General features: G+C 47.6%; 17 non-coding genes across 17 annotated transcripts; all 17 read right to left on the reverse strand.

The window, feature by feature from the left end:
- Positions 1-865: 865 nt before the first annotated feature.
- On the reverse strand, positions 866-1,056 carry LOC142690416 (U2 spliceosomal RNA). Its single transcript, XR_012859191.1, has one exon. It is a non-coding gene; the product is annotated as a U2 spliceosomal RNA (small nuclear RNA).
- A 1,292-nt stretch (positions 1,057-2,348) lies between these two features.
- LOC142690417 (U2 spliceosomal RNA) lies at positions 2,349-2,539 on the reverse strand. The gene has a single exon (XR_012859192.1). It is a non-coding gene; the product is annotated as a U2 spliceosomal RNA (small nuclear RNA).
- A 1,288-nt stretch (positions 2,540-3,827) lies between these two features.
- Positions 3,828-4,018, reverse strand: LOC142690418 (U2 spliceosomal RNA). Its single transcript, XR_012859193.1, has one exon. It is a non-coding gene; the product is annotated as a U2 spliceosomal RNA (small nuclear RNA).
- A 1,296-nt stretch (positions 4,019-5,314) lies between these two features.
- On the reverse strand, positions 5,315-5,505 carry LOC142690419 (U2 spliceosomal RNA). The gene has a single exon (XR_012859194.1). It is a non-coding gene; the product is annotated as a U2 spliceosomal RNA (small nuclear RNA).
- A 1,292-nt stretch (positions 5,506-6,797) lies between these two features.
- LOC142690540 (U2 spliceosomal RNA) lies at positions 6,798-6,989 on the reverse strand. The gene has a single exon (XR_012859304.1). It is a non-coding gene; the product is annotated as a U2 spliceosomal RNA (small nuclear RNA).
- Positions 6,990-8,289: 1,300 nt separating this feature from the next.
- Positions 8,290-8,480, reverse strand: LOC142690421 (U2 spliceosomal RNA). Its single transcript, XR_012859196.1, has one exon. It is a non-coding gene; the product is annotated as a U2 spliceosomal RNA (small nuclear RNA).
- Positions 8,481-9,780: 1,300 nt separating this feature from the next.
- Positions 9,781-9,971, reverse strand: LOC142690423 (U2 spliceosomal RNA). The gene has a single exon (XR_012859197.1). It is a non-coding gene; the product is annotated as a U2 spliceosomal RNA (small nuclear RNA).
- A 1,304-nt stretch (positions 9,972-11,275) lies between these two features.
- Positions 11,276-11,466, reverse strand: LOC142690533 (U2 spliceosomal RNA). Its single transcript, XR_012859297.1, has one exon. It is a non-coding gene; the product is annotated as a U2 spliceosomal RNA (small nuclear RNA).
- Positions 11,467-12,762: 1,296 nt separating this feature from the next.
- On the reverse strand, positions 12,763-12,953 carry LOC142690424 (U2 spliceosomal RNA). The gene has a single exon (XR_012859198.1). It is a non-coding gene; the product is annotated as a U2 spliceosomal RNA (small nuclear RNA).
- A 1,300-nt stretch (positions 12,954-14,253) lies between these two features.
- Positions 14,254-14,444, reverse strand: LOC142690425 (U2 spliceosomal RNA). The gene has a single exon (XR_012859199.1). It is a non-coding gene; the product is annotated as a U2 spliceosomal RNA (small nuclear RNA).
- Positions 14,445-15,736: 1,292 nt separating this feature from the next.
- Positions 15,737-15,927, reverse strand: LOC142690534 (U2 spliceosomal RNA). Its single transcript, XR_012859298.1, has one exon. It is a non-coding gene; the product is annotated as a U2 spliceosomal RNA (small nuclear RNA).
- A 1,300-nt stretch (positions 15,928-17,227) lies between these two features.
- LOC142690426 (U2 spliceosomal RNA) lies at positions 17,228-17,418 on the reverse strand. Its single transcript, XR_012859200.1, has one exon. It is a non-coding gene; the product is annotated as a U2 spliceosomal RNA (small nuclear RNA).
- Positions 17,419-18,710: 1,292 nt separating this feature from the next.
- Positions 18,711-18,901, reverse strand: LOC142690427 (U2 spliceosomal RNA). The gene has a single exon (XR_012859201.1). It is a non-coding gene; the product is annotated as a U2 spliceosomal RNA (small nuclear RNA).
- A 1,300-nt stretch (positions 18,902-20,201) lies between these two features.
- Positions 20,202-20,392, reverse strand: LOC142690428 (U2 spliceosomal RNA). Its single transcript, XR_012859202.1, has one exon. It is a non-coding gene; the product is annotated as a U2 spliceosomal RNA (small nuclear RNA).
- Positions 20,393-21,676: 1,284 nt separating this feature from the next.
- LOC142690429 (U2 spliceosomal RNA) lies at positions 21,677-21,867 on the reverse strand. The gene has a single exon (XR_012859203.1). It is a non-coding gene; the product is annotated as a U2 spliceosomal RNA (small nuclear RNA).
- Positions 21,868-23,135: 1,268 nt separating this feature from the next.
- On the reverse strand, positions 23,136-23,326 carry LOC142690430 (U2 spliceosomal RNA). The gene has a single exon (XR_012859204.1). It is a non-coding gene; the product is annotated as a U2 spliceosomal RNA (small nuclear RNA).
- Positions 23,327-24,626: 1,300 nt separating this feature from the next.
- LOC142690527 (U2 spliceosomal RNA) lies at positions 24,627-24,817 on the reverse strand. Its single transcript, XR_012859292.1, has one exon. It is a non-coding gene; the product is annotated as a U2 spliceosomal RNA (small nuclear RNA).
- Positions 24,818-25,011: the final 194 nt, after the last annotated feature.

Genomic DNA, 25,011 nt, shown 5'->3' on the forward strand with positions numbered 1-25,011 from the left:
TGGAATCCTGAGGGCTCCACTATGACACGTGCAAAGTTCCGTCTGAACTTTATATAAGACGGTGAGGCTCAGTCAGTCACTCAGTGTTGCCTGAGAGGGCAACACTGCAACAGCCGGCCGCCAGGCTGTCTTTTTTTTGCACAGCTAGTTGCCTCCAGGAGGCCACAAGAGGGAGACAAGGGACTGCAAAATGGAAAATAGGCATCCACCAACTTTACAGACAACTTCTCCTTGCTCCTACAACCTCCATCCTTGCACAGTTTGTTATTCTTCTAGGTAACATAGTAACAAATCCAAATTGCTGCTCTCTTTGTAGGCAAGCAAGGCTTTGTTGCAACTGCAATTCTTACTTCTTCTTGAAATGTAGGGACGACAGTACATTCCATCACATCCATCTAGTGTACACAGGTAGGTCCATTGTGGCGGGCAGGCGAGCGGGCGGGCTGCTTTATTGGCTGTTTGCTGTTCCCCTACTCCACTCCACTATTTGACTGTTGTGCTGCATCAATCAATCAATCAATCAATCAATCAATCAATCAATCAATCAATCAATCAATCAATCAATCAGTGGCTGGCTCAGGTGCAGCTCTTTAACTTACCTAAAAGGGAGGGCGGAGAGAAGACAAGGAAGGTGAATGAGGTGTTCCAATGTGAAATGCCGGAAACACAGAAACACAGACGACACACAACAAGAGGTGGCAATCTATTCATTAATTGCATTTAATCAATGAGCTCATTATCACTCATGCATTGTCCAACAGGTGTTGAAATAATGGGATTAAAAGGGGAGATCCCTTCAGAAAGACAGAAACAATAGCAAAGACAAAAAACACTTTTGGAATCTGCTTTTAGTCAACACATAAGGAAAGGGTGCACCGGTCCTGGAAATACTGCAATACCAGGTCAATGCGTGGAGTGGACAGAGCAAGCTCTATTTCCATCTCCCTGTTCTAAAAATCCATTTAATATATGGTCCCCAGATAGGGGACGTATCAGATATTAAACTGATAAGAACAGATACTACACTTGATCTTAGCCAAAAGGCCGAGAAGCGATAACCCGAACGGGCCGCGCGTTGCCCGAGCCTGCCCGATACTGCTGTTCAGCCCTTGCAGCGATTCAGCCTACTTCTAGGCAATTCCATGGGGCCCTGCAGGCTCACACACTCACAGCTACACGGGAGGTGAATAAAGGCCGGAGAGGAAGCCAGACAGGATTTGCTTCTTTTGCTTGCACCACAATGCAGTGCTGAAAGAGGAGGAATCTACATAAAAACGCCTTCCTGGCAACGCCCAAATGCCCTGCTGCCATGCAGATAAACACTGGCAGCGGCAGCAAGTGCATGCCCACAGCCACCCCTTGTTCCTTCACACCTTGTATCAGCTGTAATCCAGTCCAGTCCAGTGCTGCCTGCTGAGCAGCACTGACCAACACTGCCTGGGCCCAGGCTTTTATCTCTGAGGCCCCATTATGATGTCAGAAAGCTGGCTCTGGAATCCTGAGGGCTCCACTATGACACGTGCAAAGTTCCGTCTGAACTTTATATAAGACGGTGAGGCTCAGTCAGTCACTCAGTGTTGCCTGAGAGGGCAACACTGCAACAGCCGGCCGCCAGGCTGTCTTTTTTTTGCACAGCTAGTTGCCTCCAGGAGGCCACAAGAGGGAGACAAGGGACTGCAAAATGGAAAATAGGCATCCACCAACTTTACAGACAACTTCTCCTTGCTCCTACAACCTCCATCCTTGCACAGTTTGTTATTCTTCTAGGTAACATAGTAACAAATCCAAATTGCTGCTCTCTTTGTAGGCAAGCAAGGCTTTGTTGCAACTGCAATTCTTACTTCTTCTTGAAATGTAGGGACGACAGTACATTCCATCACATCCATCTAGTGTACACAGGTAGGTCCATTGTGGCGGGCAGGCGAGCGGGCGGGCTGCTTTATTGGCTGTTTGCTGTTCCCCTACTCCACTCCACTATTTGACTGTTGTGCTGCATCAATCAATCAATCAATCAATCAATCAATCAATCAATCAATCAATCAATCAATCAGTGGCTGGCTCAGGTGCAGCTCTTTAACTTACCTAAAAGGGAGGGCGGAGAGAAGACAAGGAAGGTGAATGAGGTGTTCCAATGTGAAATGCCGGAAACACAGAAACACAGACGACACACAACAAGAGGTGGCAATCTATTCATTAATTGCATTTAATCAATGAGCTCATTATCACTCATGCATTGTCCAACAGGTGTTGAAATAATGGGATTAAAAGGGGAGATCCCTTCAGAAAGACAGAAACAATAGCAAAGACAAAAAACACTTTTGGAATCTGCTTTTAGTCAACACATAAGGAAAGGGTGCACCGGTCCTGGAAATACTGCAATACCAGGTCAATGCGTGGAGTGGACAGAGCAAGCTCTATTTCCATCTCCCTGTTCTAAAAATCCATTTAATATATGGTCCCCAGATAGGGGACGTATCAGATATTAAACTGATAAGAACAGATACTACACTTGATCTTAGCCAAAAGGCCGAGAAGCGATAACCCGAACGGGCCGCGCGTTGCCCGAGCCTGCCCGATACTGCTGTTCAGCCCTTGCAGCGATTCAGCCTACTTCTAGGCAATTCCATGGGGCCCTGCAGGCTCACACACTCACAGCTACACGGGAGGTGAATAAAGGCCGGAGAGGAAGCCAGACAGGATTTGCTTCTTTTGCTTGCACCACAATGCAGTGCTGAAAGAGGAGGAATCTACATAAAAACGCCTTCCTGGCAACGCCCAAATGCCCTGCTGCCATGCAGATAAACACTGGCAGCGGCAGCAAGTGCATGCCCACAGCCACCCCTTGTTCCTTCACACCTTGTATCAGCTGTAATCCAGTCCAGTCCAGTGCTGCCTGCTGAGCAGCACTGACCAACACTGCCTGGGCCCAGGCTTTTATCTCTGAGGCCCCATTATGATGTCAGAAAGCTGGCTCTGGAATCCTGAGGGCTCCACTATGACACGTGCAAAGTTCCGTCTGAACTTTATATAAGACGGTGAGGCTCAGTCAGTCACTCAGTGTTGCCTGAGAGGGCAACACTGCAACAGCCGGCCGCCAGGCTGTCTTTTTTTTGCACAGCTAGTTGCCTCCAGGAGGCCACAAGAGGGAGACAAGGGACTGCAAAATGGAAAATAGGCATCCACCAACTTTACAGACAACTTCTCCTTGCTCCTACAACCTCCATCCTTGCACAGTTTGTTATTCTTCTAGGTAACATAGTAACAAATCCAAATTGCTGCTCTCTTTGTAGGCAAGCAAGGCTTTGTTGCAACTGCAATTCTTACTTCTTCTTGAAATGTAGGGACGACAGTACATTCCATCACATCCATCTAGTGTACACAGGTAGGTCCATTGTGGCGGGCAGGCGAGAGGGCGGGCTGCTTTATTGGCTGTTTGCTGTTCCCCTACTCCACTCCACTATTTGACTGTTGTGCTGCATCAATCAATCAATCAATCAATCAATCAATCAATCAATCAATCAATCAATCAGTGGCTGGCTCAGGTGCAGCTCTTTAACTTACCTAAAAGGGAGGGCGGAGAGAAGACAAGGAAGGTGAATGAGGTGTTCCAATGTGAAATGCCGGAAACACAGAAACACAGACGACACACAACAAGAGGTGGCAATCTATTCATTAATTGCATTTAATCAATGAGCTCATTATCACTCATGCATTGTCCAACAGGTGTTGAAATAATGGGATTAAAAGGGGAGATCCCTTCAGAAAGACAGAAACAATAGCAAAGACAAAAAACACTTTTGGAATCTGCTTTTAGTCAACACATAAGGAAAGGGTGCACCGGTCCTGGAAATACTGCAATACCAGGTCAATGCGTGGAGTGGACAGAGCAAGCTCTATTTCCATCTCCCTGTTCTAAAAATCCATTTAATATATGGTCCCCAGATAGGGGACGTATCAGATATTAAACTGATAAGAACAGATACTACACTTGATCTTAGCCAAAAGGCCGAGAAGCGATAACCCGAACGGGCCGCGCGTTGCCCGAGCCTGCCCGATACTGCTGTTCAGCCCTTGCAGCGATTCAGCCTACTTCTAGGCAATTCCATGGGGCCCTGCAGGCTCACACACTCACAGCTACACGGGAGGTGAATAAAGGCCGGAGAGGAAGCCAGACAGGATTTGCTTCTTTTGCTTGCACCACAATGCAGTGCTGAAAGAGGAGGAATCTACATAAAAATGCCTTCCTGGCAACGCCCAAATGCCCTGCTGCCATGCAGATAAACACTGGCAGCGGCAGCAAGTGCATGCCCACAGCCACCCCTTGTTCCTTCACACCTTGTATCAGCTGTAATCCAGTCCAGTCCAGTGCTGCCTGCTGAGCAGCACTGACCAACACTGCCTGGGCCCAGGCTTTTATCTCTGAGGCCCCATTATGATGTCAGAAAGCTGGCTCTGGAATCCTGAGGGCTCCACTATGACACGTGCAAAGTTCCGTCTGAACTTTATATAAGACGGTGAGGCTCAGTCAGTCACTCAGTGTTGCCTGAGAGGGCAACACTGCAACAGCCGGCCGCCAGGCTGTCTTTTTTTTGCACAGCTAGTTGCCTCCAGGAGGCCACAAGAGGGAGACAAGGGACTGCAAAATGGAAAATAGGCATCCACCAACTTTACAGACAACTTCTCCTTGCTCCTACAACCTCCATCCTTGCACAGTTTGTTATTCTTCTAGGTAACATAGTAACAAATCCAAATTGCTGCTCTCTTTGTAGGCAAGCAAGGCTTTGTTGCAACTGCAATTCTTACTTCTTCTTGAAATGTAGGGACGACAGTACATTCCATCACATCCATCTAGTGTACACAGGTAGGTCCATTGTGGCGGGCAGGCGAGAGGGCGGGCTGCTTTATTGGCTGTTTGCTGTTCCCCTACTCCACTCCACTATTTGACTGTTGTGCTGCATCAATCAATCAATCAATCAATCAATCAATCAATCAATCAATCAATCAATCAATCAATCAGTGGCTGGCTCAGGTGCAGCTCTTTAACTTACCTAAAAGGGAGGGCGGAGAGAAGACAAGGAAGGTGAATGAGGTGTTCCAATGTGAAATGCCGGAAACACAGAAACACAGACGACACACAACAAGAGGTGGCAATCTATTCATTAATTGCATTTAATCAATGAGCTCATTATCACTCATGCATTGTCCAACAGGTGTTGAAATAATGGGATTAAAAGGGGAGATCCCTTCAGAAAGACAGAAACAATAGCAAAGACAAAAAACACTTTTGGAATCTGCTTTTAGTCAACACATAAGGAAAGGGTGCACCGGTCCTGGAAATACTGCAATACCAGGTCAATGCGTGGAGTGGACAGAGCAAGCTCTATTTCCATCTCCCTGTTCTAAAAATCCATTTAATATATGGTCCCCAGATAGGGGACGTATCAGATATTAAACTGATAAGAACAGATACTACACTTGATCTTAGCCAAAAGGCCGAGAAGCGATAACCCGAACGGGCCGCGCGTTGCCCGAGCCTGCCCGATACTGCTGTTCAGCCCTTGCAGCGATTCAGCCTACTTCTAGGCAATTCCATGGGGCCCTGCAGGCTCACACACTCACAGCTACACGGGAGGTGAATAAAGGCCGGAGAGGAAGCCAGACAGGATTTGCTTCTTTTGCTTGCACCACAATGCAGTGCTGAAAGAGGAGGAATCTACATAAAAACGCCTTCCTGGCAACGCCCAAATGCCCTGCTGCCATGCAGATAAACACTGGCAGCGGCAGCAAGTGCATGCCCACAGCCACCCCTTGTTCCTTCACACCTTGTATCAGCTGTAATCCAGTCCAGTCCAGTGCTGCCTGCTGAGCAGCACTGACCAACACTGCCTGAGCCCAGGCTTTTATCTCTGAGGCCCCATTATGATGTCAGAAAGCTGGCTCTGGAATCCTGAGGGCTCCACTATGACACGTGCAAAGTTCCGTCTGAACTTTATATAAGACGGTGAGGCTCAGTCAGTCACTCAGTGTTGCCTGAGAGGGCAACACTGCAACAGCCGGCCGCCAGGCTGTCTTTTTTTTGCACAGCTAGTTGCCTCCAGGAGGCCACAAGAGGGAGACAAGGGACTGCAAAATGGAAAATAGGCATCCACCAACTTTACAGACAACTTCTCCTTGCTCCTACAACCTCCATCCTTGCACAGTTTGTTATTCTTCTAGGTAACATAGTAACAAATCCAAATTGCTGCTCTCTTTGTAGGCAAGCAAGGCTTTGTTGCAACTGCAATTCTTACTTCTTCTTGAAATGTAGGGACGACAGTACATTCCATCACATCCATCTAGTGTACACAGGTAGGTCCATTGTGGCGGGCAGGCGAGCGGGCGGGCTGCTTTATTGGCTGTTTGCTGTTCCCCTACTCCACTCCACTATTTGACTGTTGTGCTGCATCAATCAATCAATCAATCAATCAATCAATCAATCAATCAATCAATCAATCAATCAGTGGCTGGCTCAGGTGCAGCTCTTTAACTTACCTAAAAGGGAGGGCGGAGAGAAGACAAGGAAGGTGAATGAGGTGTTCCAATGTGAAATGCCGGAAACACAGAAACACAGACGACACACAACAAGAGGTGGCAATCTATTCATTAATTGCATTTAATCAATGAGCTCATTATCACTCATGCATTGTCCAACAGGTGTTGAAATAATGGGATTAAAAGGGGAGATCCCTTCAGAAAGACAGAAACAATAGCAAAGACAAAAAACACTTTTGGAATCTGCTTTTAGTCAACACATAAGGAAAGGGTGCACCGGTCCTGGAAATACTGCAATACCAGGTCAATATGTGGAGTGGACAGAGCAAGCTCTATTTCCATCTCCCTGTTCTAAAAAATCCATTTAATATATGGTCCCCAGATAGGGGACGTATCAGATATTAAACTGATAAGAACAGATACTACACTTGATCTTAGCCAAAAGGCCGAGAAGCGATAACCCGAACGGGCCGCGCGTTGCCCGAGCCTGCCCGATACTGCTGTTCAGCCCTTGCAGCGATTCAGCCTACTTCTAGGCAATTCCATGGGGCCCTGCAGGCTCACACACTCACAGCTACACGGGAGGTGAATAAAGGCCGGAGAGGAAGCCAGACAGGATTTGCTTCTTTTGCTTGCACCACAATGCAGTGCTGAAAGAGGAGGAATCTACATAAAAACGCCTTCCTGGCAACGCCCAAATGCCCTGCTGCCATGCAGATAAACACTGGCAGCGGCAGCAAGTGCATGCCCACAGCCACCCCTTGTTCCTTCACACCTTGTATCAGCTGTAATCCAGTCCAGTCCAGTGCTGCCTGCTGAGCAGCACTGACCAACACTGCCTGGGCCCAGGCTTTTATCTCTGAGGCCCCATTATGATGTCAGAAAGCTGGCTCTGGAATCCTGAGGGCTCCACTATGACACGTGCAAAGTTCCGTCTGAACTTTATATAAGACGGTGAGGCTCAGTCAGTCACTCAGTGTTGCCTGAGAGGGCAACACTGCAACAGCCGGCCGCCAGGCTGTCTTTTTTTTGCACAGCTAGTTGCCTCCAGGAGGCCACAAGAGGGAGACAAGGGACTGCAAAATGGAAAATAGGCATCCACCAACTTTACAGACAACTTCTCCTTGCTCCTACAACCTCCATCCTTGCACAGTTTGTTATTCTTCTAGGTAACATAGTAACAAATCCAAATTGCTGCTCTCTTTGTAGGCAAGCAAGGCTTTGTTGCAACTGCAATTCTTACTTCTTCTTGAAATGTAGGGACGACAGTACATTCCATCACATCCATCTAGTGTACACAGGTAGGTCCATTGTGGCGGGCAGGCGAGCGGGCGGGCTGCTTTATTGGCTGTTTGCTGTTCCCCTACTCCACTCCACTATTTGACTGTTGTGCTGCATCAATCAATCAATCAATCAATCAATCAATCAATCAATCAATCAATCAATCAATCAATCAATCAGTGGCTGGCTCAGGTGCAGCTCTTTAACTTACCTAAAAGGGAGGGCGGAGAGAAGACAAGGAAGGTGAATGAGGTGTTCCAATGTGAAATGCCGGAAACACAGAAACACAGACGACACACAACAAGAGGTGGCAATCTATTCATTAATTGCATTTAATCAATGAGCTCATTATCACTCATGCATTGTCCAACAGGTGTTGAAATAATGGGATTAAAAGGGGAGATCCCTTCAGAAAGACAGAAACAATAGCAAAGACAAAAAACACTTTTGGAATCTGCTTTTAGTCAACACATAAGGAAAGGGTGCACCGGTCCTGGAAATACTGCAATACCAGGTCAATGCGTGGAGTGGACAGAGCAAGCTCTATTTCCATCTCCCTGTTCTAAAAATCCATTTAATATATGGTCCCCAGATAGGGGACGTATCAGATATTAAACTGATAAGAACAGATACTACACTTGATCTTAGCCAAAAGGCCGAGAAGCGATAACCCGAACGGGCCGCGCGTTGCCCGAGCCTGCCCGATACTGCTGTTCAGCCCTTGCAGCGATTCAGCCTACTTCTAGGCAATTCCATGGGGCCCTGCAGGCTCACACACTCACAGCTACACGGGAGGTGAATAAAGGCCGGAGAGGAAGCCAGACAGGATTTGCTTCTTTTGCTTGCACCACAATGCAGTGCTGAAAGAGGAGGAATCTACATAAAAACGCCTTCCTGGCAACGCCCAAATGCCCTGCTGCCATGCAGATAAACACTGGCAGCGGCAGCAAGTGCATGCCCACAGCCACCCCTTGTTCCTTCACACCTTGTATCAGCTGTAATCCAGTCCAGTCCAGTGCTGCCTGCTGAGCAGCACTGACCAACACTGCCTGGGCCCAGGCTTTTATCTCTGAGGCCCCATTATGATGTCAGAAAGCTGGCTCTGGAATCCTGAGGGCTCCACTATGACACGTGCAAAGTTCCGTCTGAACTTTATATAAGACGGTGAGGCTCAGTCAGTCACTCAGTGTTGCCTGAGAGGGCAACACTGCAACAGCCGGCCGCCAGGCTGTCTTTTTTTTGCACAGCTAGTTGCCTCCAGGAGGCCACAAGAGGGAGACAAGGGACTGCAAAATGGAAAATAGGCATCCACCAACTTTACAGACAACTTCTCCTTGCTCCTACAACCTCCATCCTTGCACAGTTTGTTATTCTTCTAGGTAACATAGTAACAAATCCAAATTGCTGCTCTCTTTGTAGGCAAGCAAGGCTTTGTTGCAACTGCAATTCTTACTTCTTCTTGAAATGTAGGGACGACAGTACATTCCATCACATCCATCTAGTGTACACAGGTAGGTCCATTGTGGCGGGCAGGCGAGCGGGCGGGCTGCTTTATTGGCTGTTTGCTGTTCCCCTACTCCACTCCACTATTTGACTGTTGTGCTGCATCAATCAATCAATAAATCAATCAATCAATCAATCAATCAATCAATCAATCAATCAATCAATCAGTGGCTGGCTCAGGTGCAGCTCTTTAACTTACCTAAAAGGGAGGGCGGAGAGAAGACAAGGAAGGTGAATGAGGTGTTCCAATGTGAAATGCCGGAAACACAGAAACACAGACGACACACAACAAGAGGTGGCAATCTATTCATTAATTGCATTTAATCAATGAGCTCATTATCACTCATGCATTGTCCAACAGGTGTTGAAATAATGGGATTAAAAGGGGAGATCCCTTCAGAAAGACAGAAACAATAGCAAAGACAAAAAACACTTTTGGAATCTGCTTTTAGTCAACACATAAGGAAAGGGTGCACCGGTCCTGGAAATACTGCAATACCAGGTCAATGCGTGGAGTGGACAGAGCAAGCTCTATTTCCATCTCCCTGTTCTAAAAATCCATTTAATATATGGTCCCCAGATAGGGGACGTATCAGATATTAAACTGATAAGAACAGATACTACACTTGATCTTAGCCAAAAGGCCGAGAAGCGATAACCCGAACGGGCCGCGCGTTGCCCGAGCCTGCCCGATACTGCTGTTCAGCCCTTGCAGCGATTCAGCCTACTTCTAGGCAATTCCATGGGGCCCTGCAGGCTCACACACTCACAGCTACACGGGAGGTGAATAAAGGCCGGAGAGGAAGCCAGACAGGATTTGCTTCTTTTGCTTGCACCACAATGCAGTGCTGAAAGAGGAGGAATCTACATAAAAACGCCTTCCTGGCAACACCCAAATGCCCTGCTGCCATGCAGATAAACACTGGCAGCGGCAGCAAGTGCATGCCCACAGCCACCCCTTGTTCCTTCACACCTTGTATCAGCTGTAATCCAGTCCAGTCCAGTGCTGCCTGCTGAGCAGCACTGACCAACACTGCCTGGGCCCAGGCTTTTATCTCTGAGGCCCCATTATGATGTCAGAAAGCTGGCTCTGGAATCCTGAGGGCTCCACTATGACACGTGCAAAGTTCCGTCTGAACTGTATATAAGACGGTGAGGCTCAGTCAGTCACTCAGTGTTGCCTGAGAGGGCAACACTGCAACAGCCGGCCGCCAGGCTGTCTTTTTTTTGCACAGCTAGTTGCCTCCAGGAGGCCACAAGAGGGAGACAAGGGACTGCAAAATGGAAAATAGGCATCCACCAACTTTACAGACAACTTCTCCTTGCTCCTACAACCTCCATCCTTGCACAGTTTGTTATTCTTCTAGGTAACATAGTAACAAATCCAAATTGCTGCTCTCTTTGTAGGCAAGCAAGGCTTTGTTGCAACTGCAATTCTTACTTCTTCTTGAAATGTAGGGACGACAGTACATTCCATCACATCCATCTAGTGTACACAGGTAGGTCCATTGTGGCGGGCAGGCGAGCGGGCGGGCTGCTTTATTGGCTGTTTGCTGTTCCCCTACTCCACTCCACTATTTGACTGTTGTGCTGCATCAATCAATCAATCAATCAATCAATCAATCAATCAATCAATCAATCAATCAATCAATCAATCAATCAGTGGCTGGCTCAGGTGCAGCTCTTTAACTTACCTAAAAGGGAGGGCGGAGAGAAGACAAGGAAGGTGAATGAGGTGTTCCAATGTGAAATGCCGGAAACACAGAAACACAGACGACACACAACAAGAGGTGGCAATCTATTCATTAATTGCATTTAATCAATGAGCTCATTATCACTCATGCATTGTCCAACAGGTGTTGAAATAATGGGATTAAAAGGGGAGATCCCTTCAGAAAGACAGAAACAATAGCAAAGACAAAAAACACTTTTGGAATCTGCTTTTAGTCAACACATAAGGAAAGGGTGCACCGGTCCTGGAAATACTGCAATACCAGGTCAATGCGTGGAGTGGACAGAGCAAGCTCTATTTCCATCTCCCTGTTCTAAAAATCCATTTAATATATGGTCCCCAGATAGGGGATGTATCAGATATTAAACTGATAAGAACAGATACTACACTTGATCTTAGCCAAAAGGCCGAGAAGCGATAACCCGAACGGGCCGCGCGTTGCCCGAGCCTGCCCGATACTGCTGTTCAGCCCTTGCAGCGATTCAGCCTACTTCTAGGCAATTCCATGGGGCCCTGCAGGCTCACACACTCACAGCTACACGGGAGGTGAATAAAGGCCGGAGAGGAAGCCAGACAGGATTTGCTTCTTTTGCTTGCACCACAATGCAGTGCTGAAAGAGGAGGAATCTACATAAAAACGCCTTCCTGGCAACGCCCAAATGCCCTGCTGCCATGCAGATAAACACTGGCAGCGGCAGCAAGTGCATGCCCACAGCCACCCCTTGTTCCTTCACACCTTGTATCAGCTGTAATCCAGTCCAGTCCAGTGCTGCCTGCTGAGCAGCACTGACCAACACTGCCTGGGCCCAGGCTTTTATCTCTGAGGCCCCATTATGATGTCAGAAAGCTGGCTCTGGAATCCTGAGGGCTCCACTATGACACGTGCAAAGTTCCGTCTGAACTTTATATAAGACGGTGAGGCTCAGTCAGTCACTCAGTGTTGCCTGAGAGGGCAACACTGCAACAGCCGGCCGCCAGGCTGTCTTTTTTTTGCACAGCTAGTTGCCTCCAGGAGGCCACAAGAGGGAGACAAGGGACTGCAAAATGGAAAATAGGCATCCACCAACTTTACAGACAACTTCTCCTTGCTCCTACAACCTCCATCCTTGCACAGTTTGTTATTCTTCTAGGTAACATAGTAACAAATCCAAATTGCTGCTCTCTTTGTAGGCAAGCAAGGCTTTGTTGCAACTGCAATTCTTACTTCTTCTTGAAATGTAGGGACGACAGTACATTCCATCACATCCATCTAGTGTACACAGGTAGGTCCATTGTGGCGGGCAGGCGAGCGGGCGGGCTGCTTTATTGGCTGTTTGCTGTTCCCCTACTCCACTCCACTATTTGACTGTTGTGCTGCATCAATCAATCAATAAATCAATCAATCAATCAATCAATCAATCAATCAATCAATCAATCAGTGGCTGGCTCAGGTGCAGCTCTTTAACTTACCTAAAAGGGAGGGCGGAGAGAAGACAAGGAAGGTGAATGAGGTGTTCCAATGTGAAATGCCGGAAACACAGAAACACAGACGACACACAACAAGAGGTGGCAATCTATTCATTAATTGCATTTAATCAATGAGCTCATTATCACTCATGCATTGTCCAACAGGTGTTGAAATAATGGGATTAAAAGGGGAGATCCCTTCAGAAAGACAGAAACAATAGCAAAGACAAAAAACACTTTTGGAATCTGCTTTTAGTCAACACATAAGGAAAGGGTGCACCGGTCCTGGAAATACTGCAATACCAGGTCAATGCGTGGAGTGGACAGAGCAAGCTCTATTTCCATCTCCCTGTTCTAAAAATCCATTTAATATATGGTCCCCAGATAGGGGACGTATCAGATATTAAACTGATAAGAACAGATACTACACTTGATCTTAGCCAAAAGGCCGAGAAGCGATAACCCGAACGGGCCGCGCGTTGCCCGAGCCTGCCCGATACTGCTGTTCAGCCCTTGCAGCGATTCAGCCTACTTCTAGGCAATTCCATGGGGCCCTGCAGGCTCACACACTCACAGCTACACGGGAGGTGAATAAAGGCCGGAGAGGAAGCCAGACAGGATTTGCTTCTTTTGCTTGCACCACAATGCAGTGCTGAAAGAGGAGGAATCTACATAAAAACGCCTTCCTGGCAACGCCCAAATGCCCTGCTGCCATGCAGATAAACACTGGCAGCGGCAGCAAGTGCATGCCCACAGCCACCCCTTGTTCCTTCACACCTTGTATCAGCTGTAATCCAGTCCAGTCCAGTGCTGCCTGCTGAGCAGCACTGACCAACACTGCCTGGGCCCAGGCTTTTATCTCTGAGGCCCCATTATGATGTCAGAAAGCTGGCTCTGGAATCCTGAGGGCTCCACTATGACACGTGCAAAGTTCCGTCTGAACTTTATATAAGACGGTGAGGCTCAGTCAGTCACTCAGTGTTGCCTGAGAGGGCAACACTGCAACAGCCGGCCGCCAGGCTGTCTTTTTTTTGCACAGCTAGTTGCCTCCAGGAGGCCACAAGAGGGAGACAAGGGACTGCAAAATGGAAAATAGGCATCCACCAACTTTACAGACAACTTCTCCTTGCTCCTACAACCTCCATCCTTGCACAGTTTGTTATTCTTCTAGGTAACATAGTAACAAATCCAAATTGCTGCTCTCTTTGTAGGCAAGCAAGGCTTTGTTGCAACTGCAATTCTTACTTCTTCTTGAAATGTAGGGACGACAGTACATTCCATCACATCCATCTAGTGTACACAGGTAGGTCCATTGTGGCGGGCAGGCGAGCGGGCGGGCTGCTTTATTGGCTGTTTGCTGTTCCCCTACTCCACTCCACTATTTGACTGTTGTGCTGCATCAATCAATCAATCAATCAATCAATCAATTAATCAATCAATCAATCAATCAATCAATCAATCAGTGGCTGGCTCAGGTGCAGCTCTTTAACTTACCTAAAAGGGAGGGCGGAGAGAAGACAAGGAAGGTGAATGAGGTGTTCCAATGTGAAATGCCGGAAACACAGAAACACAGACGACAGACAACAAGAGGTGGCAATCTATTCATTAATTGCATTTAATCAATGAGCTCATTATCACTCATGCATTGTCCAACAGGTGTTGAAATAATGGGATTAAAAGGGGAGATCCCTTCAGAAAGACAGAAACAATAGCAAAGACAAAAAACACTTTTGGAATCTGCTTTTAGTCAACACATAAGGAAAGGGTGCACCGGTCCTGGAAATACTGCAATACCAGGTCAATGCGTGGAGTGGACAGAGCAAGCTCTATTTCCATCTCCCTGTTCTAAAAATCCATTTAATATATGGTCCCCAGATAGGGGACGTATCAGATATTAAACTGATAAGAACAGATACTACACTTGATCTTAGCCAAAAGGCCGAGAAGCGATAACCCGAACGGGCCGCGCGTTGCCCGAGCCTGCCCGATACTGCTGTTCAGCCCTTGCAGCGATTCAGCCTACTTCTAGGCAATTCCATGGGGCCCTGCAGGCTCACACACTCACAGCTACACGGGAGGTGAATAAAGGCCGGAGAGGAAGCCAGACAGGATTTGCTTCTTTTGCTTGCACCACAATGCAGTGCTGAAAGAGGAGGAATCTACATAAAAACGCCTTCCTGGCAACGCCCAAATGCCCTGCTGCCATGCAGATAAACACTGGCAGCGGCAGCAAGTGCATGCCCACAGCCACCCCTTGTTCCTTCACACCTTGTATCAGCTGTAATCCAGTCCAGTCCAGTGCTGCCTGCTGAGCAGCACTGACCAACACTGCCTGGGCCCAGGCTTTTATCTCTGAGGCCCCATTATGATGTCAGAAAGCTGGCTCTGGAATCCTGAGGGCTCCACTATGACACGTGCAAAGTTCCGTCTGAACTTTATATAAGACGGTGAGGCTCAGTCAGTCACTCAGTGTTGCCTGAGAGGGCAACACTGCAACAGCCGGCCGCCAGGCTGTCTTTTTTTTGCACAGCTAGTTGCCTCCAGGAGGCCACAAGAGGGAGACAAGTGACGGCAAAATGGAAAATAGGCATCCACCAACTTTACAGACAACTTCTCCTTGCTCCTACAACCTCCATCCTTGCACAGTTTGTTATTCTTCTAGGTAACATAGTAACAAATCCAAATTGCTGCTCTCTTTGTAGGCAAGCAAGGCTTTGTTGCAACTGCAATTCTTACTTCTTCTTGAAATGTAGGGACGACAGTACATTCCATCACATCCATCTAGTGTACACAGGTAGGTCCATTGTGGCGGGCAGGCGAGCGGGCGGGCTGCTTTATTGGCTGTTTGCTGTTCCCCTACTCCACTCCACTATTTGACTGTTGTGCTGCATCAATCAATCAATCAATCAATCAATCAATCAATCAATCAATCAATCAATCAATCAGTGGCTGGCTCAGGTGCAGCTCTTTAACTTACCTAAAAGGGAGGGCGGAGAGAAGACAAGGAAGGTGAATGAGGTGTTCCAATGTGAAATGCCGGAAACACAGAAACACAGACGACACACAACAAGAGGTGGCAATCTATTCATTAATTGCATTTAATCAATGAGCTCATTATCACTCATGCATTGTCCAACAGGTGTTGAAATAATGGGATTAAAAGGGGAGATCCCTTCAGAAAGACAGAAACAATAGCAAAGACAAAAAACACTTTTGGAATCTGCTTTTAGTCAACACATAAGGAAAGGGTGCACCGGTCCTGGAAATACTGCAATACCAGGTCAATGCGTGGAGTGGACAGAGCAAGCTCTATTTCCATCTCCCTGTTCTAAAAATCCATTTAATATATGGTCCCCAGATAGGGGATGTATCAGATATTAAACTGATAAGAACAGATACTACACTTGATCTTAGCCAAAAGGCCGAGAAGCGATAACCCGAACGGGCCGCGCGTTGCCCGAGCCTGCCCGATACTGCTGTTCAGCCCTTGCAGCGATTCAGCCTACTTCTAGGCAATTCCATGGGGCCCTGCAGGCTCACACACTCACAGCTACACGGGAGGTGAATAAAGGCCGGAGAGGAAGCCAGACAGGATTTGCTTCTTTTGCTTGCACCACAATGCAGTGCTGAAAGAGGAGGAATCTACATAAAAACGCCTTCCTGGCAACGCCCAAATGCCCTGCTGCCATGCAGATAAACACTGGCAGCGGCAGCAAGTGCATGCCCACAGCCACCCCTTGTTCCTTCACACCTTGTATCAGCTGTAATCCAGTCCAGTCCAGTGCTGCCTGCTGAGCAGCACTGACCAACACTGCCTGGGCCCAGGCTTTTATCTCTGAGGCCCCATTATGATGTCAGAAAGCTGGCTCTGGAATCCTGAGGGCTCCACTATGACACGTGCAAAGTTCCGTCTGAACTTTATATAAGACGGTGAGGCTCAGTCAGTCACTCAGTGTTGCCTGAGAGGGCAACACTGCAACAGCCGGCCGCCAGGCTGTCTTTTTTTTGCACAGCTAGTTGCCTCCAGGAGGCCACAAGAGGGAGACAAGGGACTGCAAAATGGAAAATAGGCATCCACCAACTTTACAGACAACTTCTCCTTGCTCCTACAACCTCCATCCTTGCACAGTTTGTTATTCTTCTAGGTAACATAGTAACAAATCCAAATTGCTGCTCTCTTTGTAGGCAAGCAAGGCTTTGTTGCAACTGCAATTCTTACTTCTTCTTGAAATGTAGGGACGACAGTACATTCCATCACATCCATCTAGTGTACACAGGTAGGTCCATTGTGGCGGGCAGGCGAGCGGGCGGGCTGCTTTATTGGCTGTTTGCTGTTCCCCTACTCCACTCCACTATTTGACTGTTGTGCTGCATCAATCAATCAATAAATCAATCAATCAATCAATCAATCAATCAATCAATCAATCAATCAATCAGTGGCTGGCTCAGGTGCAGCTCTTTAACTTACCTAAAAGGGAGGGCGGAGAGAAGACAAGGAAGGTGAATGAGGTGTTCCAATGTGAAATGCCGGAAACACAGAAACACAGACGACACACAACAAGAGGTGGCAATCTATTCATTAATTGCATTTAATCAATGAGCTCATTATCACTCATGCATTGTCCAACAGGTGTTGAAATAATGGGATTAAAAGGGGAGATCCCTTCAGAAAGACAGAAACAATAGCAAAGACAAAAAACACTTTTGGAATCTGCTTTTAGTCAACACATAAGGAAAGGGTGCACCGGTCCTGGAAATACTGCAATACCAGGTCAATGCGTGGAGTGGACAGAGCAAGCTCTATTTCCATCTCCCTGTTCTAAAAATCCATTTAATATATGGTCCCCAGATAGGGGACGTATCAGATATTAAACTGATAAGAACAGATACTACACTTGATCTTAGCCAAAAGGCCGAGAAGCGATAACCCGAACGGGCCGCGCGTTGCCCGAGCCTGCCCGATACTGCTGTTCAGCCCTTGCAGCGATTCAGCCTACTTCTAGGCAATTCCATGGGGCCCTGCAGGCTCACACACTCACAGCTACACGGGAGGTGAATAAAGGCCGGAGAGGAAGCCAGACAGGATTTGCTTCTTTTGCTTGCACCACAATGCAGTGCTGAAAGAGGAGGAATCTACATAAAAACGCCTTCCTGGCAACGCCCAAATGCCCTGCTGCCATGCAGATAAACACTGGCAGCGGCAGCAAGTGCATGCCCACAGCCACCCCTTGTTCCTTCACACCTTGTATCAGCTGTAATCCAGTCCAGTCCAGTGCTGCCTGCTGAGCAGCACTGACCAACACTGCCTGGGCCCAGGCTTTTATCTCTGAGGCCCCATTATGATGTCAGAAAGCTGGCTCTGGAATCCTGAGGGCTCCACTATGACACGTGCAAAGTTCCGTCTGAACTTTATATAAGACGGTGAGGCTCAGTCAGTCACTCAGTGTTGCCTGAGAGGGCAACACTGCAACAGCCGGCCGCCAGGCTGTCTTTTTTTTGCACAGCTAGTTGCCTCCAGGAGGCCACAAGAGGGAGACAAGGGACTGCAAAATGGAAAATAGGCATCCACCAACTTTACAGACAACTTCTCCTTGCTCCTACAACCTCCATCCTTGCACAGTTTGTTATTCTTCTAGGTAACATAGTAACAAATCCAAATTGCTGCTCTCTTTGTAGGCAAGCAAGGCTTTGTTGCAACTGCAATTCTTACTTCTTCTTGAAATGTAGGGACGACAGTACATTCCATCACATCCATCTAGTGTACACAGGTAGGTCCATTGTGGCGGGCAGGCGAGCGGGCGGGCTGCTTTATTGGCTGTTTGCTGTTCCCCTACTCCACTCCACTATTTGACTGTTGTGCTGCATCAATCAATCAATCAATCAATCAATCAATCAATCAATCAATCAATCAATCAATCAGTGGCTGGCTCAGGTGCAGCTCTTTAACTTACCTAAAAGGGAGGGCGGAGAGAAGACAAGGAAGGTGAATGAGGTGTTCCAATGTGAAATGCCGGAAACACAGAAACACAGACGACACACAACAAGAGGTGGCAATCTATTCATTAATTGCATTTAATCAATGAGCTCATTATCACTCATGCATTGTCCAACAGGTGTTGAAATAATGGGATTAAAAGGGGAGATCCCTTCAGAAAGACAGAAACAATAGCAAAGACAAAAAACACTTTTGGAATCTGCTTTTAGTCAACACATAAGGAAAGGGTGCACCGGTCCTGGAAATACTGCAATACCAGGTCAATGCGTGGAGTGGACAGAGCAAGCTCTATTTCCATCTCCCTGTTCTAAAAATCCATTTAATATATGGTCCCCAGATAGGGGACGTATCAGATATTAAACTGATAAGAACAGATACTACACTTGATCTTAGCCAAAAGGCCGAGAAGCGATAACCCGAACGGGCCGCGCGTTGCCCGAGCCTGCCCGATACTGCTGTTCAGCCCTTGCAGCGATTCAGCCTACTTCTAGGCAATTCCATGGGGCCCTGCAGGCTCACACACTCACAGCTACACGGGAGGTGAATAAAGGCCGGAGAGGAAGCCAGACAGGATTTGCTTCTTTTGCTTGCACCACAATGCAGTGCTGAAAGAGGAGGAATCTACATAAAAACGCCTTCCTGGCAACGCCCAAATGCCCTGCTGCCATGCAGATAAACACTGGCAGCGGCAGCAAGTGCATGCCCACAGCCACCCCTTGTTCCTTCACACCTTGTATCAGCTGTAATCCAGTCCAGTCCAGTGCTGCCTGCTGAGCAGCACTGACCAACACTGCCTGGGCCCAGGCTTTTATCTCTGAGGCCCCATTATGATGTCAGAAAGCTGGCTCTGGAATCCTGAGGGCTCCACTATGACACGTGCAAAGTTCCGTCTGAACTTTATATAAGACGGTGAGGCTCAGTCAGTCACTCAGTGTTGCCTGAGAGGGCAACACTGCAACAGCCGGCCGCCAGGCTGTCTTTTTTTTGCACAGCTAGTTGCCTCCAGGAGGCCACAAGAGGGAGACAAGGGACTGCAAAATGGAAAATAGGCATCCACCAACTTTACAGACAACTTCTCCTTGCTCCTACAACCTCCATCCTTGCACAGTTTGTTATTCTTCTAGGTAACATAGTAACAAATCCAAATTGCTGCTCTCTTTGTAGGCAAGCAAGGCTTTGTTGCAACTGCAATTCTTACTTCTTCTTGAAATGTAGGGACGACAGTACATTCCATCACATCCATCTAGTGTACACAGGTAGGTCCATTGTGGCGGGCAGGCGAGAGGGCGGGCTGCTTTATTGGCTGTTTGCTGTTCCCCTACTCCACTCCACTATTTGACTGTTGTGCTGCATCAATCAATCAATCAATCAATCAATCAATCAATCAATCAATCAATCAATCAATCAATCAATCAGTGGCTGGCTCAGGTGCAGCTCTTTAACTTACCTAAAAGGGAGGGCGGAGAGAAGACAAGGAAGGTGAATGAGGTGTTCCAATGTGAAATGCCGGAAACACAGAAACACAGACGACACACAACAAGAGGTGGCAATCTATTCATTAATTGCATTTAATCAATGAGCTCATTATCACTCATGCATTGTCCAACAGGTGTTGAAATAATGGGATTAAAAGGGGAGATCCCTTCAGAAAGACAGAAACAATAGCAAAGACAAAAAACACTTTTGGAATCTGCTTTTAGTCAACACATAAGGAAAGGGTGCACCGGTCCTGGAAATACTGCAATACCAGGTCAATGCGTGGAGTGGACAGAGCAAGCTCTATTTCCATCTCCCTGTTCTAAAAATCCATTTAATATATGGTCCCCAGATAGGGGACGTATCAGATATTAAACTGATAAGAACAGATACTACACTTGATCTTAGCCAAAAGGCCGAGAAGCGATAACCCGAACGGGCCGCGCGTTGCCCGAGCCTGCCCGATACTGCTGTTCAGCCCTTGCAGCGATTCAGCCTACTTCTAGGCAATTCCATGGGGCCCTGCAGGCTCACACACTCACAGCTACACGGGAGGTGAATAAAGGCCGGAGAGGAAGCCAGACAGGATTTGCTTCTTTTGCTTGCACCACAATGCAGTGCTGAAAGAGGAGGAATCTACATAAAAACGCCTTCCTGGCAACGCCCAAATGCCCTGCTGCCATGCAGATAAACACTGGCAGCGGCAGCAAGTGCATGCCCACAGCCACCCACCCCTTGTTCCTTCACACCTTGTATCAGCTGTAATCCAGTCCAGTCCAGTGCTGCCTGCTGAGCAGCACTGACCAACACTGCCTGAGCCCAGGCTTTTATCTCTGAGGCCCCATTATGATGTCAGAAAGCTGGCTCTGGAATCCTGAGGGCTCCACTATGACACGTGCAAAGTTCCGTCTGAACTTTATATAAGACGGTGAGGCTCAGTCAGTCACTCAGTGTTGCCTGAGAGGGCAACACTGCAACAGCCGGCCGCCAGGCTGTCTTTTTTTTGCACAGCTAGTTGCCTCCAGGAGGCCACAAGAGGGAGACAAGGGACTGCAAAATGGAAAATAGGCATCCACCAACTTTACAGACAACTTCTCCTTGCTCCTACAACCTCCATCCTTGCACAGTTTGTTATTCTTCTAGGTAACATAGTAACAAATCCAAATTGCTGCTCTCTTTGTAGGCAAGCAAGGCTTTGTTGCAACTGCAATTCTTACTTCTTCTTGAAATGTAGGGACGACAGTACATTCCATCACATCCATCTAGTGTACACAGGTAGGTCCATTGTGGCGGGCAGGCGAGCGGGCGGGCTGCTTTATTGGCTGTTTGCTGTTCCCCTACTCCACTCCACTATTTGACTGTTGTGCTGCATCAATCAATCAATCAATCAATCAATCAATCAATCAATCAATCAGTGGCTGGCTCAGGTGCAGCTCTTTAACTTACCTAAAAGGGAGGGCGGAGAGAAGACAAGGAAGGTGAATGAGGTGTTCCAATGTGAAATGCCGGAAACACAGAAACACAGACGACACACAACAAGAGGTGGCAATCTATTCATTAATTGCATTTAATCAATGAGCTCATTATCACTCATGCATTGTCCAACAGGTGTTGAAATAATGGGATTAAAAGGGGAGATCCCTTCAGAAAGACAGAAACAATAGCAAAGACAAAAAACACTTTTGGAATCTGCTTTTAGTCAACACATAAGGAAAGGGTGCACCGGTCCTGGAAATACTGCAATACCAGGTCAATGCGTGGAGTGGACAGAGCAAGCTCTATTTCCATCTCCCTGTTCTAAAAATCCATTTAATATATGGTCCCCAGATAGGGGACGTATCAGATATTAAACTGATAAGAACAGATACTACACTTGATCTTAGCCAAAAGGCCGAGAAGCGATAACCCGAACGGGCCGCGCGTTGCCCGAGCCTGCCCGATACTGCTGTTCAGCCCTTGCAGCGATTCAGCCTACTTCTAGGCAATTCCATGGGGCCCTGCAGGCTCACACACTCACAGCTACACGGGAGGTGAATAAAGGCCGGAGAGGAAGCCAGACAGGATTTGCTTCTTTTGCTTGCACCACAATGCAGTGCTGAAAGAGGAGGAATCTACATAAAAACGCCTTCCTGGCAACGCCCAAATGCCCTGCTGCCATGCAGATAAACACTGGCAGCGGCAGCAAGTGCATGCCCACAGCCACCCCTTGTTCCTTCACACCTTGTATCAGCTGTAATCCAGTCCAGTCCAGTGCTGCCTGCTGAGCAGCACTGACCAACACTGCCTGGGCCCAGGCTTTTATCTCTGAGGCCCCATTATGATGTCAGAAAGCTGGCTCTGGAATCCTGAGGGCTCCACTATGACACGTGCAAAGTTCCGTCTGAACTTTATATAAGACGGTGAGGCTCAGTCAGTCACTCAGTGTTGCCTGAGAGGGCAACACTGCAACAGCCGGCCGCCAGGCTGTCTTTTTTTTGCACAGCTAGTTGCCTCCAGGAGGCCACAAGAGGGAGACAAGGGACTGCAAAATGGAAAATAGGCATCCACCAACTTTACAGACAACTTCTCCTTGCTCCTACAACCTCCATCCTTGCACAGTTTGTTATTCTTCTAGGTAACATAGTAACAAATCCAAATTGCTGCTCTCTTTGTAGGCAAGCAAGGCTTTGTTGCAACTGCAATTCTTACTTCTTCTTGAAATGTAGGGACGACAGTACATTCCATCACATCCATCTAGTGTACACAGGTAGGTCCATTGTGGCGGGCAGGCGAGCGGGCGGGCTGCTTTATTGGCTGTTTGCTGTTCCCCTACTCCACTCCACTATTTGACTGTTGTGCTGCATCAATCAATCAATCAATCAATCAATCAATCAGTGGCTGGCTCAGGTGCAGCTCTTTAACTTACCTAAAAGGGAGGGCGGAGAGAAGACAAGGAAGGTGAATGAGGTGTTCCAATGTGAAATGCCGGAAACACAGAAACACAGACGACACACAACAAGAGGTGGCAATCTATTCATTAATTGCATTTAATCAATGAGCTCATTATCACTCATGCATTGTCCAACAGGTGTTGAAATAATGGGATTAAAAGGGGAGATCCCTTCAGAAAGACAGAAACAATAGCAAAGACAAAAAACACTTTTGGAATCTGCTTTTAGTCAACACATAAGGAAAGGGTGCACCGGTCCTGGAAATACTGCAATACCAGGTCAATGCGTGGAGTGGACAGAGCAAGCTCTATTTCCATCTCCCTGTTCTAAAAATCCATTTAATATATGGTCCCCAGATAGGGGACGTATCAGATATTAAACTGATAAGAACAGATACTACACTTGATCTTAGCCAAAAGGCCGAGAAGCGATAACCCGAACGGGCCGCGCGTTGCCCGAGCCTGCCCGATACTGCTGTTCAGCCCTTGCAGCGATTCAGCCTACTTCTAGGCAATTCCATGGGGCCCTGCAGGCTCACACACTCACAGCTACACGGGAGGTGAATAAAGGCCGGAGAGGAAGCCAGACAGGATTTGCTTCTTTTGCTTGCACCACAATGCAGTGCTGAAAGAGGAGGAATCTACATAAAAACGCCTTCCTGGCAACGCCCAAATGCCCTGCTGCCATGCAGATAAACACTGGCAGCGGCAGCAAGTGCATGCCCACAGCCACCCCTTGTTCCTTCACACCTTGTATCAGCTGTAATCCAGTCCAGTCCAGTGCTGCCTGCTGAGCAGCACTGACCAACACTGCCTGGGCCCAGGCTTTTATCTCTGAGGCCCCATTATGATGTCAGAAAGCTGGCTCTGGAATCCTGAGGGCTCCACTATGACACGTGCAAAGTTCCGTCTGAACTTTATATAAGACGGTGAGGCTCAGTCAGTCACTCAGTGTTGCCTGAGAGGGCAACACTGCAACAGCCGGCCGCCAGGCTGTCTTTTTTTTGCACAGCTAGTTGCCTCCAGGAGGCCACAAGAGGGAGACAAGGGACTGCAAAATGGAAAATAGGCATCCACCAACTTTACAGACAACTTCTCCTTGCTCCTACAACCTCCATCCTTGCACAGTTTGTTATTCTTCTAGGTAACATAGTAACAAATCCAAATTGCTGCTCTCTTTGTAGGCAAGCAAGGCTTTGTTGCAACTGCAATTCTTACTTCTTCTTGAAATGTAGGGACGACAGTACATTCCATCACATCCATCTAGTGTACACAGGTAGGTCCATTGTGGCGGGCAGGCGAGCGGGCGGGCTGCTTTATTGGCTGTTTGCTGTTCCCCTACTCCACTCCACTATTTGACTGTTGTGCTGCATCAATCAATCAATCAATCAATCAATCAATCAATCAATCAATCAATCAATCAATCAATCAATCAGTGGCTGGCTCAGGTGCAGCTCTTTAACTTACCTAAAAGGGAGGGCGGAGAGAAGACAAGGAAGGTGAATGAGGTGTTCCAATGTGAAATGCCGGAAACACAGAAACACAGACGACACACAACAAGAGGTGGCAATCTATTCATTAATTGCATTTAATCAATGAGCTCATTATCACTCATGCATTGTCCAACAGGTGTTGAAATAATGGGATTAAAAGGGGAGATCCCTTCAGAAAGACAGAAACAATAGCAAAGACAAAAAACACTTTTGGAATCTGCTTTTAGTCAACACATAAGGAAAGCGTGCACCGGTCCTGGAAATACTGCAATACCAGGTCAATGCGTGGAGTGGACAGAGCAAGCTCTATTTCCATCTCCCTGTTCTAAAAATCCATTTAATATATGGTCCCCAGATAGGGGACGTATCAGATATTAAACTGATAAGAACAGATACTACACTTGATCTTAGCCAAAAGGCCGAGAAGCGATAACCCGAACGGGCCGCGCGTTGCCCGAGCCTGCCCGATACTGCTGTTCAGCCCTTGCAGCGATTCAGCCTACTTCTAGGCAATTCCATGGGGCCCTGCAGGCTCACACACTCACAGCTACACGGGAGGTGAATAAAGGCCGGAGAGGAAGCCAGACAGGATTTGCTTCTTTTGCTTGCACCACAATGCAGTGCT

This window comes from Rhinoderma darwinii (genome assembly GCF_050947455.1).
Source record: "Rhinoderma darwinii isolate aRhiDar2 chromosome 5 unlocalized genomic scaffold, aRhiDar2.hap1 SUPER_5_unloc_34, whole genome shotgun sequence".
In the NCBI taxonomy this organism is placed as follows: Eukaryota; Metazoa; Chordata; class Amphibia; order Anura; family Rhinodermatidae; genus Rhinoderma; species Rhinoderma darwinii.